General features: G+C 40.5%; 1 protein-coding gene and 1 pseudogene across 2 annotated transcripts in view; both read left to right on the top strand.

Annotated features, from left to right (window-relative positions):
• Positions 1-12,822, top strand: part of LRBA (LPS responsive beige-like anchor protein) — a 662,022-nt gene that overhangs the window by 541,329 nt on the left and 107,871 nt on the right. The window lies entirely within an intron of this gene.
• LOC126004847 (uncharacterized) lies at positions 7,359-7,452 on the top strand (annotated as a pseudogene).

Genomic DNA, 12,822 nt, shown 5'->3' on the forward strand with positions numbered 1-12,822 from the left:
GGATCCAAGAGGTGCCTCCTATCCTGGAAGCCAAGAGTGGGTTTGGAAAGCACATAGTCCCTGCTCATGTGTGGATTTATGACAAAGACAGTGGCGGTGAGCTGCCTGCACTTAAGGAGAATGTGAAAGGAACAGACCCGGAGTGCTCCAGTGAGACGAAAGGGAGCCTATGGGTGAGGCGAGGTGAGGTGAGGCTCACCCACTTTTCTTTGCGACCACATTGCTTTGGGTCTTGCTCTGTGGTGCAGGGCCGCTTCTGCCTTAGTCCCTGTTTGTGGCACTGGCCATGGCTCTTGTGGTGGCCTCATTCTGCTTTTGATTGGGCAGCAAATGCTGCTTAGCACCCAATTGATGGCCCAGTCACTGCTAACGGATGGGAAGCCAGACATTAATATTTTAAGAAATTGTCAAAGCCCCTTAGTCACAGTGGCCTCAAAATGGGCCTTCACCCTTAAGCGAAGAGAGAAGAGGACTTTGGCTTTCCACAGACTTGCCTGTCTCTGCTTTGCTATCTCTCTTTTAGAATTATCACTAGCAGGTGAGCTTTCCAATGGATCTTTAAGTACTCACCATGGGAAAGCAACAGTGGCTAACTGAATTTAAAGTAGGCTGTGCCCCTCCCCCCCCCCCGTTTTGTTTCAGTGTTGGGGTTCCTTCTGTCATGGAGAGGATCTCCCTAGCCCAAGAAGCAAGAACACCTGTGATAGACTCTCAGCCCAAACCTCTGGAGGATTTGTGGGCCTCGGACAGTAGGACAGTAAAAGAGAAAGGAAGTGTGCTTGCCACCTGGCTGTCTTCCCACAACTTCCTGTGTCTTGCAATAAAAATGAGTTTCCTGGTAGAACAAGAAAAGGCAGATAATAGTTGTTTTAATTTGGAGATCAGGGAATTTAGAGCCCTTTAAGAGGCTCAATCATTGAGCCTGACATTTGACTTTGCTTACTGAGTTTCTCCCCAGTAGCAGAATTTTTCTCTTCACTTTTAAGTCAACTTTACTGCTTCTTAAAATAAAAAAAGTTGTGTTTTTTTTTTTACATAAGTCACAGAAATAAAGTTAGCACACAGTATTCATCCACCTTCACCCTAGATTGGCCCCATCTCACACACATCCCATTCTACCCTCACTGTTTTTCTTTCCCCTCCTTATCTCCCCGTGGATGTATATCAAAATGTATTTCACACATATGCATTATTTTTACTGAATCATTCCAGAATAATTTACGTATTCTATCATCATTCACCCCCAAATACTTTATTGTATTATCTTCTCAGAATAAGGATGTTTTCATGTAAAATCACAGTGACAGTTGACATTTCAAAAATTGAAATCAGTGTGAATCTCTTATTTAATCTGTTTTTATGTCCCAGTTTTCGGTTGTTGATGGGGTTTTCATTTTGTTTGTTTCTTGGATTTGTTTTGGGGGTGTGTGGCCCGGCTCTAACCTAGTGGTGCTTGGGTCATTTGACCTGGTGCTGAAGTATTAATATACATTTGTTTAAAACAACACCTCTGATATTTTACCTCAATTCTGCAACTGCAAGAAGAAAATATAGTCTGCCTCTTATACTATTTTGAACCCTTTTTTGGGGAGAGATGATGTGGAGATGGGGGTGGAAGGTGTCCTATCAAGAGTCAGGGAGCCTGGTGATACTCAGCCTACACAGCGGGTCGGGGTGCAGCGCTAGGGCTTAAGGGTACAGTTCAGCTCCCCTCCCTGGTACTCGGGCCTCAAGGACTATACTCCATGATGCTTAGGTGGCCAGAGTGTGCAGAGTGTCCAGTACACTCAGGCCTGTATCCAACCCGTTACTAGCTCTCTCTCCTTCACCCTTTTCTTTTTTTTTTCCTTAAATATCTTTATTTAAGCATCATGATTACAAGCATGTTTGTAGTTGGGTTTTAGTTATATATATAAAAAAAAAAGAACAACCCCCTCCTTCATCAGTGCAAAGTTCCCACCATTCAGTGCCCTCCATCTCCCTCACCTTTTTCTTTTTTTTTTTTTTTTTTTTTTTTTTTTTTTTTGGTTTTTGGGCCACACCCGGTGATGCTCAGGGGTTACTCCTGGCTATGCGCTCAGAAGTCGCTCCTGGCTTGGGGGACCATATGGGACGCCGGGGGATCGAACCGCGGTCCGTCTCCTAGGCTAGCGCAGGTAAGGCAGGCACCTTACCTCCAGCGCCACCGCCCGGCCCCTCCCTCACCTTTTTCAAATGGTCATAATACAAAGGAACAACAAAGTGAGAAGCTGTCTTACCAAAAGTTCCTTTAAAGATACAGCAGGTTTTTCCAATTCTCTTCCTTAAATATATCACTATATGTCTATAAAATGCTCATATGTATCACTCTCGTTCATTAATACCCTTTACTTAGAGCAAGGGTCTGAAACTCGCAGCCCACGGGCCGTTTGGGGCCCATTGTACCACATTTTGTGGCCCTGCCCTAGAGGAATCTTTTCTTGTTTTGTTTTGTTTTAGTTGTTTGGGTCACACCCCCCAATGTTCAAGGCTTACTACTAACTTTGCACTCAAGGATCACCGGACTTTGCCTCCTGCGGCCCCCAGGTAAATTGAGTTTGAGACCCCTGCTTTAGAGTGTTCAGAAAACATTTATGTCAAGAAATACAGCTTAAAAAGGGACTCTTTCATGTTTTTTTTTTCTTCACTTGAAATAATTTTGAATTTTTTTAATGGAGGATTCTGATTGATTATGAATAAGCTCAGCACAATGAATCTTCGCTTTATCTTTCCAACAAAGCTCCTATCCCACAGAGTAAGATCACGTTTAACTGTAATTCTGAAAACCAGATTTCAGTCTCTTGCCTCCCACTCGTGAGCAAGCAGAAAGCTGGCAATGCTGTTTGCAGGCAGTTTTTACCCTGCAGATCAGGCCTGGTCTTCCTTTATGTCTAAAGCTGCCAATTTTCCTGTGGTTTCTTTCTTTATCCTTCCAGAGCTGCTCCTCACTTCTGTTGCCACATTTGCCCTCTGGCTCAGGGGATGGAATGCTCAGCTTCCCCCGAGGCTACTGTTAATGCTTCCTTTTTTACTCTGTTGGCTGGGAATGCACTTGGCATCCTCAGTCTTGAACATCTCCTCCCTCTTTTTCCAGCAGACACTGAGCACTTAAGTAGCACTTTCAGCCTCCACCAGTTATCAGTAGTAGCTTTCAGCCCCTCATTTCTGGTCTAGTAACCCTGCCTGCTGTCCCGAGAGAGCTTGACTAAGCCAATTTGCCCCTCTTCCCTTCTTCCTCTGTCTGTCCATCTTCCTTTTCTTGTTTTCCTTCTTATCCATTTCCTTGTCTCCTCTCTTTTATTTTCTTTCACTCTCTTTTTAATCTTCTGATATTTTTTCTCTTACTATAGTAGATGCTATAGAATTAGACAAATTAGTAACAGAAAATAAAACAAAGTAAATTTTGAAAATTTAAACAAGGTTGCCCAATACATTAACTGGATCTACTTTTCAAAAAAGGTGTGCATTGGATTTAATATACTTCCCCTGTTTAACTACAGTGCAGATTCTATTAGTAGTTAGCGTACATTTTGGTTTGTGTTGTATTATGTTTCCATCTGTAAAGCTATAGATTTTTATTACACTTCTTGAAGATGACTTATAATTTAGGGAAAAGTGAGAAGTCATTTATGCAAGTGTTTTATGAGGCAAAGAAGAGTCACCAAAGTTTCCATTTTATTTGATTTTGTTGCAAAAAATTATTTGAATACCAAATTTAGTTCACTTTGCAGATGCCTTCTGAATATTCTTTTTTCATATTTAAGCAAATAACTTATAAACAGCTTTGATGATCATGTATCATTAAATATTAGAAACTGATAGATAATAGTGTTAATTTGGGTTTCAAGACTCTGCTCTGCAGGTCTTGGTCTTGACAGTGTCTATGAGACAGTTCCAAAATACTAACAAAAATTAGACCATGAAATCTTTATATTGATGATATTAGACCTAAATAAGTTGCTTAAACCTCCTTTCCTTGTCCTTGCACTTCATTTCAAAATTTTTCTGTGATGGAAAAAGTTGAGGTGAAGTTCATACTTTATAATACTTTGTAAATCATATTTTGTGAATCTGATCAATCATGTAGTTTTTATTTCAACTAGTCACAGTACAGTTCTCTGTACCCTTCCTTCCCATCTGTGTTTTCAGAGGTACTTACACCACATCTTTCTTATTTTAATTCCCATGTGCATTTTTGGTTTGGTTTTGGGAGTCGCTTTTCTTTCCGGGGGTTGATGTTTAAAGGAACTAGAACCTTCCTCAGAGTCTCAACCACTCTGCTCCTCTGCAGAGAAAAAGGAAGTGATCTGGCCATGAAAGGAAGGTCTACTGGCAGCTTTCCTAACTAATAAAAGAGGATATTATCTATTTATGTTTCTCTCTTGTAAATAGGTGCAAAAAGCTGCCATTGCTCCATAGTGTTTGTATGTAGAAAATAATAAACAGTAGTTAACATACTATAATAAATTGAGATGCTGTTAAGCTGCACATTTGACCCCTGGTACACTGGAATGCCACACAGCCCCCTTCTACCTTTGTGGCAGACAGTGGGTGTAGACAATATTAACATTTTTTTTTTTTTTTTGGTTTTTGGGCCACACCCGGTAACGCTCAGGGGTTACTCCTGGCTATGTGCTCAGAAGTTGCTCCTGGCTTGGGGGACCATATGGGACACCGGGGGATCGAACCGAGGTCCGTCCAAGGCCAGCGCAGGCAAGGCAAGCACCTTACCTTTAGCACCACCGCCCGGCCCCCAATATTAACATTTTTAAATGCTAAACTTGAATCTTTTTTTTCCTAATTTAAGATCACCTTTCAAATTGCATTGTTTAAGAAGTTACTGTCTCTTTTTTCTTAAACAATGATGTCCTGTTCCTCCTACATTTTCTTCATTCTCACCGTGAGATTTTTCTGTCTGAGAAGAGTCCTACACCACACATTACTAATTAGCATTGGTTATCATGTTGTTGAAAAATTTTAATTTATTTACCTGTCATTTCCAAATCACAGAAAAATAGCAGAATAGGAAGAAGACGTGATTGGGAAAGAGGATTTGTCTTTGGGGAGTGTACAAAGCTCAGAAAAGGCCTGGGTGCAGAGTTCTGACACGATCCTGAGGTGATAGAACTGTACAAACATATTGAGAACTTTCGCAGGGAAAAGTGTGCATATTTATGAGGGGTAGGGGTGAGCCTACAGAGTGAGAAAGGGACGTTACTAATATCATCTAATGACTGAGAATTTCATCTGAGACCAGTTATTCTTTGTTCCCCTTTGGTAATGAGGAAATGGGTAGGAGTGTTCCACCATACTGCCTGTGTTGATCAGCTCCTCCAGGCAAGGGTACTGGAGGACAAAGGTCTCTGTAAGCCTTGTCCCTGACCCAGTGACAGCCAACAAACTCTGATAGTGCGCCTGCTCCTGGGGAGGGCTTGTCACATCACCAGACTATAAGCCTCAGGCCAGTGTGTTAGGTTTTCTTAACCTCAGAGAGTCTTTTTTTCAGTTGTAAGGAAAAGAAACAGGGAAGCAAAGTTGAACAAAGTTTTGATTATCTGATTGCAAGGAAATTTGTTCAAAATTAATTTAAAATTAAAAAAATTTAATGAGTCACCTTGAATTACCAAGATATTCATGACTGGGTTTCAGAAATACAATGTTCTAGCATAGGTCCCTTCACCAGTGCCTACTTCCCTCCACCAGTAATTTTCATTTTTAACTGGTGGCATTTGTAAATGTACTTTTGTAGAGGCTTTATTTACCCAGTAGCCCTGGTCTAGATTGTGTTCAGTAGTGCTGGTGAGAAAGGTGATGGTACAGTACCAAGGACCAAATTGGGGATCTTGCACATGGTTAGTCTGTGCTATGTCACTTGTACCACATCCCTGGTCCCAGTAAATGTTATTTGATTTATTTATTTTTCTCATTGATTTGGAGGAGCCACATCTGGCAGTGCACAGGGCTTACTCCTAGCACATTGCTCAGGGATCATTCCAAGTGGTGCTCAGGTGACCATATGTGATTTCTGGGATGGAGCGAGGGTCTGCTGTGTATAGGCAAATGCTCTAACTTCTGTACTCTTTCTGAAAATATATACATATTTAAAGCAGTGTTCTTTAAGTAGCATTTTGTTTGTTACTAACCAATACTTCTTGAAAAGATTAATAAACTATTCATAAAAATGTTAGTTTAAAGAGAGGTTTTAAATATTTTTAGTTATCTAAAAACAAAAATAGATATCCATAAACTTGGTGACACCTGGTGAAAGATTTAGTCAGACATTATAAATATGAATCGTTTGAATATTTTAATATTTGTTTAACATCATTTTAGCAACCCACACAATTTGGTTTTGGGACCACACCTAGCAGTGTTTATGGGTTATTCCTAGCTCTGCACTCAGGAACTACTCCTGGTGGAATCTGGAGACCAAATGGGATGCCAGGGATCAAATCCGGTTTAGCAGTGTGCAAGGCAAAAGCCCTACCCGCTGTGTTATAGCTTTGGCTTTAAGCCCACACAATTTTTGCTCTTGTTTTTTTTGTTTATGATTGCCCTGAATGGGCCAGCAGTCCATGGACATTGGTAATTTCAGGGACTGTGTTGGTAGCATTCGGACATTTTGAACTTTGAACTATTTCTCCCTCCCCTTCATCATTAGTCTGGGTGTTCTGCGCATCTGGCTACAGAACTCACACACTTGACCAAAGCTCCCCTGGGGGTCAAGCTCCTCTTGTCTTGCACATTCTGATTGAAGGTTCACAGGGCAGCACTTCCTGGCCCTCTTTTAATTGTGCTGTTGCCCCAGGTCTCAGCCTCCTTGCACCTCACCTACCTCACAGTGGTGCTGCCAGGAGTCATGCGTGACACCGGACAGAGATGCATTTTTAAAAATACACTTAACTGTATGCTTTAAAATTGTCAGATGTGGGTCTAGAAAGATAGAAGAGTAAGTAAAGCTCTTGCCTTTCACACAGACCTGGCTTTGCTTTGATCACCAGCAACTCATATGGTCCCCCCAGCTCCTGAATGCAGAGCTAGGAATAAGCCCTGAGAACCACAGGGTGTGGCCCAAAAACAAATAAATGGGAAAGAAGTTGTAAATTCTGTAGTCTATGAATCATATTCAGATATTTTTTTATTTTTGTTTGTTTTTAATAAACCACATCAAATGATATTTTAGTTCAATGTTATATAAAGGAATTCAAACTGCTTCACATATGTTTAGGACTTCATAGTTCTAAATCGTTCAGGTATCTTTCTAAAAAAAACCAATCTGTCAGATTATCACTGCTTACTTCTAATTTGTTGAGCTATTCTTTCTTAAAAATATTAAAAAGGTGCTCGCTTCGGCAGCACATATACTAAAATTGGAACAATACAGAGAAGATTAGCATGGCCCGTGTGCAAATTTGTGAAGCGCTCCATATTTAAAAAAAAATTAGAAAGTCGGGGCCAGAGCCATGCACAGCGGGTAGGGCATTTGTCTTGCATGCAGCTAATCAGGATTTGATCCCCACCATCCCATATGGTCCCCTGAGCCTGCTAGGAGTAATTTCTGAGCACAAATCTAGAGAAACCTTTGAGTGCTGCCAGATGTGGCTCCCCCAAAACAAAATAAAGAAATAAAAGAATATTAAGTAAAATAAGCAAGATGAGCAAAAAGAAAATTATGAAAATATGTCTTTGTTTCTTTCTATAATGATCATGAATGTGTGTTTTCTATAAAATGCAGGGTTTATATAGAGTATTTAACATGCAGATAACCAAGTCAGGAAGGTAGCTCACAGCTAGCAGAGAGAGGCCAGGCCCCAACTGTACATCTTCCAGTGCCCCCCCCACCCCCCCCACAGTATTGCTGGGTATGGATTCTTTGTTCAAAAATTCAGATACCACTCAGTACTTAATCTAATTGATTGACTGGAGAATTCACCCTAAAATAATTTTTCAACCAGCATCCTAAGTGTTTCTAATGTAGTTGAATTTAAAATCACTAGCTTTATTGAGAGTATTTTGATCTTGCATTTATTTGAAGAGAAAAATAATAATTGTGAGAAAAGAAAGCAATATAATATGAATTTGTATCTTGTATTGTGAATAGAGGTGAGTGAGCCTCCTGGTCTTGATCCTGGCTCTGACCCTATGACTGAGGAGTGATGCTGTGATTATCCTATTTGCTGCCCTTTTCCAGTGGGTAGACTAGTAATCCTGATGTACTTCTCTTTAGCTCAATTTGCAACAAAATTATAAAGATCTGTGGATAAGTGCTAGGAAACAAACCAAGATTTCAGCATGTCTTTGTGAGCAATAATGCAGCTGAAGATGTTTTTCACAAGGAACATGGTGCAGCTTCTTCTCATCAGAGGAGAGAATAGGAAAGATATTTCCTCACTAATTATGATAGTTCCAGGCAGTGATTTTGTGTTTTGTTTTTAGAAGTGTAACCAATTTAATTCCTTTTTCATCCAATAATGGGGATAGGAAACTCTTTGCTGTGCCTCATTTTTGACTACAGAATATACTTTATTTTGGGCCAGAACCATAGTATAGGGGTAACACACTTCCTTGCATGCAGCCAAGCTGGATTTGACTCCCAGCACCCCATATGGTCCTCAGAGCTTGCCAGGAGTGATCCCAGATCTCTGCTGGGCATGACCCCCGAAATGAAAGAAATAAATTTTAAAAAGGTACTTTTCTTGTATAATTCTGTAGGATTGGACAGAAAGTGAATAGCCTTTGATGTTCTAATACAAGTTGAATTTTTTTTTTAGGTTTGGAGCCATACAGTGATTCTCAGGGTTATTCCTGGCTTTGTATTCAGGAATTATTACTGGAAGAGTCAAGATGCCAGAGATTAAACCCAGGTTAGCTGCATGCCAGGCAAATACCCTACCTATTTATTGCTCCAGTTCCTAAAGTTGCTATTTAAATTTAGCTTCTGATACTTAAAATTATGGGAATTTTATTTATAAGCATTAATGATGAATTCTAGCCAAGTAAGTGCTTTTATATAGTAGTTTATTAGTGTGTTTTAATTCTTATCAATGAAACATAATAAATTGTTATTGGCATGTAACTAAGAAAATAAATAAGGGCCGGAGCGATATCACAGGGATGGGGCTTTTGCCTTGCATGCAGCAGATCCAGGATGGACCTGTTTAGATCTCTGGTGTCCCCTATGGTCCCCTTAGCCAGGAGCGATTTCTGAGCACATAGCTAGGAGTAATCCCTGAGTGTTTCTGGAGGTGGCCCCCAAGAAAACAAAAACAAAAACAAAAGAATAGAAATAAGAAGGTATTGAAGCAGGCAGGTAGATAGGAAGGGCCTTTCCCACACACCCCCTTGACAGGAAGTTCTTGGATATAATCAAACCAAGAGATGGATTTAAAGACATTTCTCTTGTGAGTAGCTCTAAGATTACCAGGACACACCTCCTGGATACTGTAACTAAGGCCTGATAAGAGAAACTCCAGCAAGAACAAAGGTCAGGAAAGGATGGTCAAAGATCAGCTGAATTGACCTTTTCCCCTGACAACTACTACTGAACTCTTAGCTAGTTAGAAGGCCACAGTGGGGCAGGTTGTGGAAACCTACATAAACCAACTTGGAACAAAGAAAATGCTCACACGTGCTTCCTGGATCCGCATACACATGTGGCCATATCTCCTGTTCTGAGATGTGGGTTTATTTTACTTACATGCTGGGTTATGTAATGGGGCTTTGTTATCCCCCCCCCCCCCCAATTTCATATGCTAAACTTACCTGGGTGGTCCCACCCACAAATGGGAGGGGCTGTTGTTTGGGATAGAGGATAATAGTCTGGTGGGAGGGATAGGGAGAGAGCAGATGCAGTGAGGATGAAGGGTGAGCAGAAGGGAAAAGGCTGCTTAGCTTAGAAGCCATGTGGCACATGGTATTTGGGGCCTTGTAATAAAGGTTTCTCCTGAAACTTCATCTGACTGCTTGATGAATTTCTCTGCCGTCACCCTGCAACTTACAGACCAGCCAGCCATAGGGGCTCCAGATGCCAAGTCAGGCGGAGAAAGGCCTCAGCATCCCCCTACCAACACTAGGACTCATTAATTTATATTTAAACAACAGGACTCTCTCCACCTTTGAGGAAGCCCTGCTCTCTCTTGAGTGAGTTACTCTCTTATTTCTTATCTTCTCTTACCTTCCTCAGTATCTTCCAGTAAAACCTGTTTTCACTTCATGGCTCATCTTCACCTGAATTTTTTTAATATGAGAGAAGACAATGGACCTGGGCAAAGTAGTCACCAGAGGACCTCCACTGACATCATAATTTTACAGAATCTCCTATTCTAGATCTGGCGCATTCTCTCATTCCCTTACTGATCAGTAACGAACATGCTAGTAGTGTTTGTAATCTTGTTGTTAGGGTCCAGAGTCAAAGGAAGAGAGATCACAATTGGAGTAAAGCAAAACAAAACTTTATTCCATGAGCCACAAGTCCCATACTGACCCACCAGGGCTGTCTCCCAGAGGGGATGACCCCACCCAAGGTCACAACCCAGATTATATAGGAAGGGGATTTAAGGAGGTTCTAGCTTGCTGATGATCTTTAAAATGATTGACTATTGTCTAGAGTACCTTCCAACTACTCCCTCATGTCCTTTCCAGATAGGCTACCTGGTATAGCCAGGTAGCTTGGGGCAGTGTTAATGGAAACAGGCTTACAACATGTGGTCCTTACAAAATGGCATTCCTCCTTGTTGAGAACCAAAGAGAAGACAAACATGTGATCTTTACAAAATGGCGTCCCTCTTTGTTCATAACACAGGGCCCCACATTGTCATTCTACCTGAAGAATTTGTGCTCTTTCTCTTATGTGTGTCTGATTTTTCTATGCAAATATATGTTAAATTCATCTTTGCATAGACTATTTATTCTGTTCTGTTACCAGATTTTGTCTATGTCTTCCCTGCTTCTAAAGGCATTCAACAACTTTGTTCACAATCCATCCCCTGTCTTTGATGGTTGCACACAGGTTGCCTTGTCTGTTCCTGATATTTCCCAGCAGTCCACATCTTGAAGTTATTTTTAATATCTGGATTTCCTTTTTAGAAAATTGATCTGGGGAGTTTATATCCAATTACATTCTGTAGACAATTAAGATATTTGAAATTATAGCACTTTAAAAAATAATAAAAGCCATTAATAAAAGTATGCTTTATTTTCATCTAGAAATTTGATGATTTACTCGGAAGAAATAGTGACTGTGAGTGACCATGGCTAGTTTATGAAAAGTAGCAGTTAATTTTGTGGGATTGCTGTCCAGTCAAATAAAACAGTGAAGGTGGAGTTTCATTTCTTGTTTTGATGGGAGAATCAGGTTCTTTGGAGTATATACACCATCCAGGTAGCCTATTATCAGTCTTTTCCAAATAAGAATTGAGGCTTCATACTTATGGGAAATGTCTTGTTCTTTTTATTTATTGGCTTGATTCTTTTGTTTTGTTTTGTGATGCTGAGGATCAAACTCGGTACCTCACACCTACAAGGCAAATGCTATACTGCTGAGCTATATCCCAGCTCCCAGATTTTGAGAGCATTTCAGAATAATGGCAAAATATAGGAAATTTAGGAAGATATAGAAATTTTTTTTTGTTTGTTTATGGGCCACACTCGGCAGCAATCAGGTTATTTCTGGCTCTGTGCTCAGAAATCGCTTCTGGCAGGCATGGTGGACAATATGGAATGCTGGGATTCGAACCAACATTGGTCCTGGGTTGGCCACTTGCAAGGCAAACACCCTGCCTCTGTTTTATCTGGCCCAGAAGACATGGACTTTTTAATAAATTTTTAAATATATTTTATTTTATTTAAACACCTTGATTACATACATGATTGTGTTTTTGTTTCAGTCATTTAAAGAACACCACCCATCACCAGTGCAACATTCCCATCACCAATGTCCCAAATCTCCCTCTTTCCCACCCAACCCCCCGCCTGTACTCTAGACAGGCTTTCCATTTCCCTCATACATTCTCATTATTAGGACAGTTCAGAATTTAATAAATTTTTTATCAGTGACTTTTAAGTGACCAAGTACAGATTCTATCTGGTATCCACAGCAGGACCAATTTTGATGAGGCAATTTTGTGTTTGTTTGTTTGTTTTGGGGCCATACCTGGTGATACTCAGGGGCTACTTCTCCTGGCTCTGCACTCCAAAATCACCCCTGGCTTGGGAAACCATATGGAACACCAAGGATTGAATTGAGGTCTATCCTTGGTCATTTGTGTGCAAGGCAAATGCCAAACCACTGCACTATCACTCCGGCCTTATGATGAGGCAATTTTTAATTTATATAGAAAACAATTTTTTTTTATTTTTAAATTGAGATCAATCTAGCTTATACAGCTACATTGCATTGGGGTACTTTCATCTTCTCTGAATATATGTTGCCATCTCTCACTCGCCACCCCCAAAGTCCCAGTATCCTTCACACTTCCTTAGTCCCTGTCTTCATGAACTCTGCTCCACTTGGTCCCTCAGTAATCTCAGTTCTGCTGTCAGAACCTCAGGACTTGTTTTCCTTTCGCTTTATTTATGTACTTATTCTCTGTTCTGCTTATGAGTGAGTTATCCAGATATCTGTACCTGTCTTTCTCCTTTTGATTTACTGTATTTAGCTTGATTACAACCGATTCTATTTATGTAACTGAAACAAGATTTTCCCTTTTCTTAGAACTGAGTAGTCCACTACGTCCATGTACCAGATTCTTTATCTTTATCACTCAACTGTCAGTGTACTCTTGGATTATTTTCATGTTTCAGTTG

This window comes from Suncus etruscus, chromosome 3 (genome assembly GCF_024139225.1).
Source record: "Suncus etruscus isolate mSunEtr1 chromosome 3, mSunEtr1.pri.cur, whole genome shotgun sequence".
NCBI classification, from domain to species: domain Eukaryota; kingdom Metazoa; phylum Chordata; class Mammalia; order Eulipotyphla; family Soricidae; genus Suncus; species Suncus etruscus.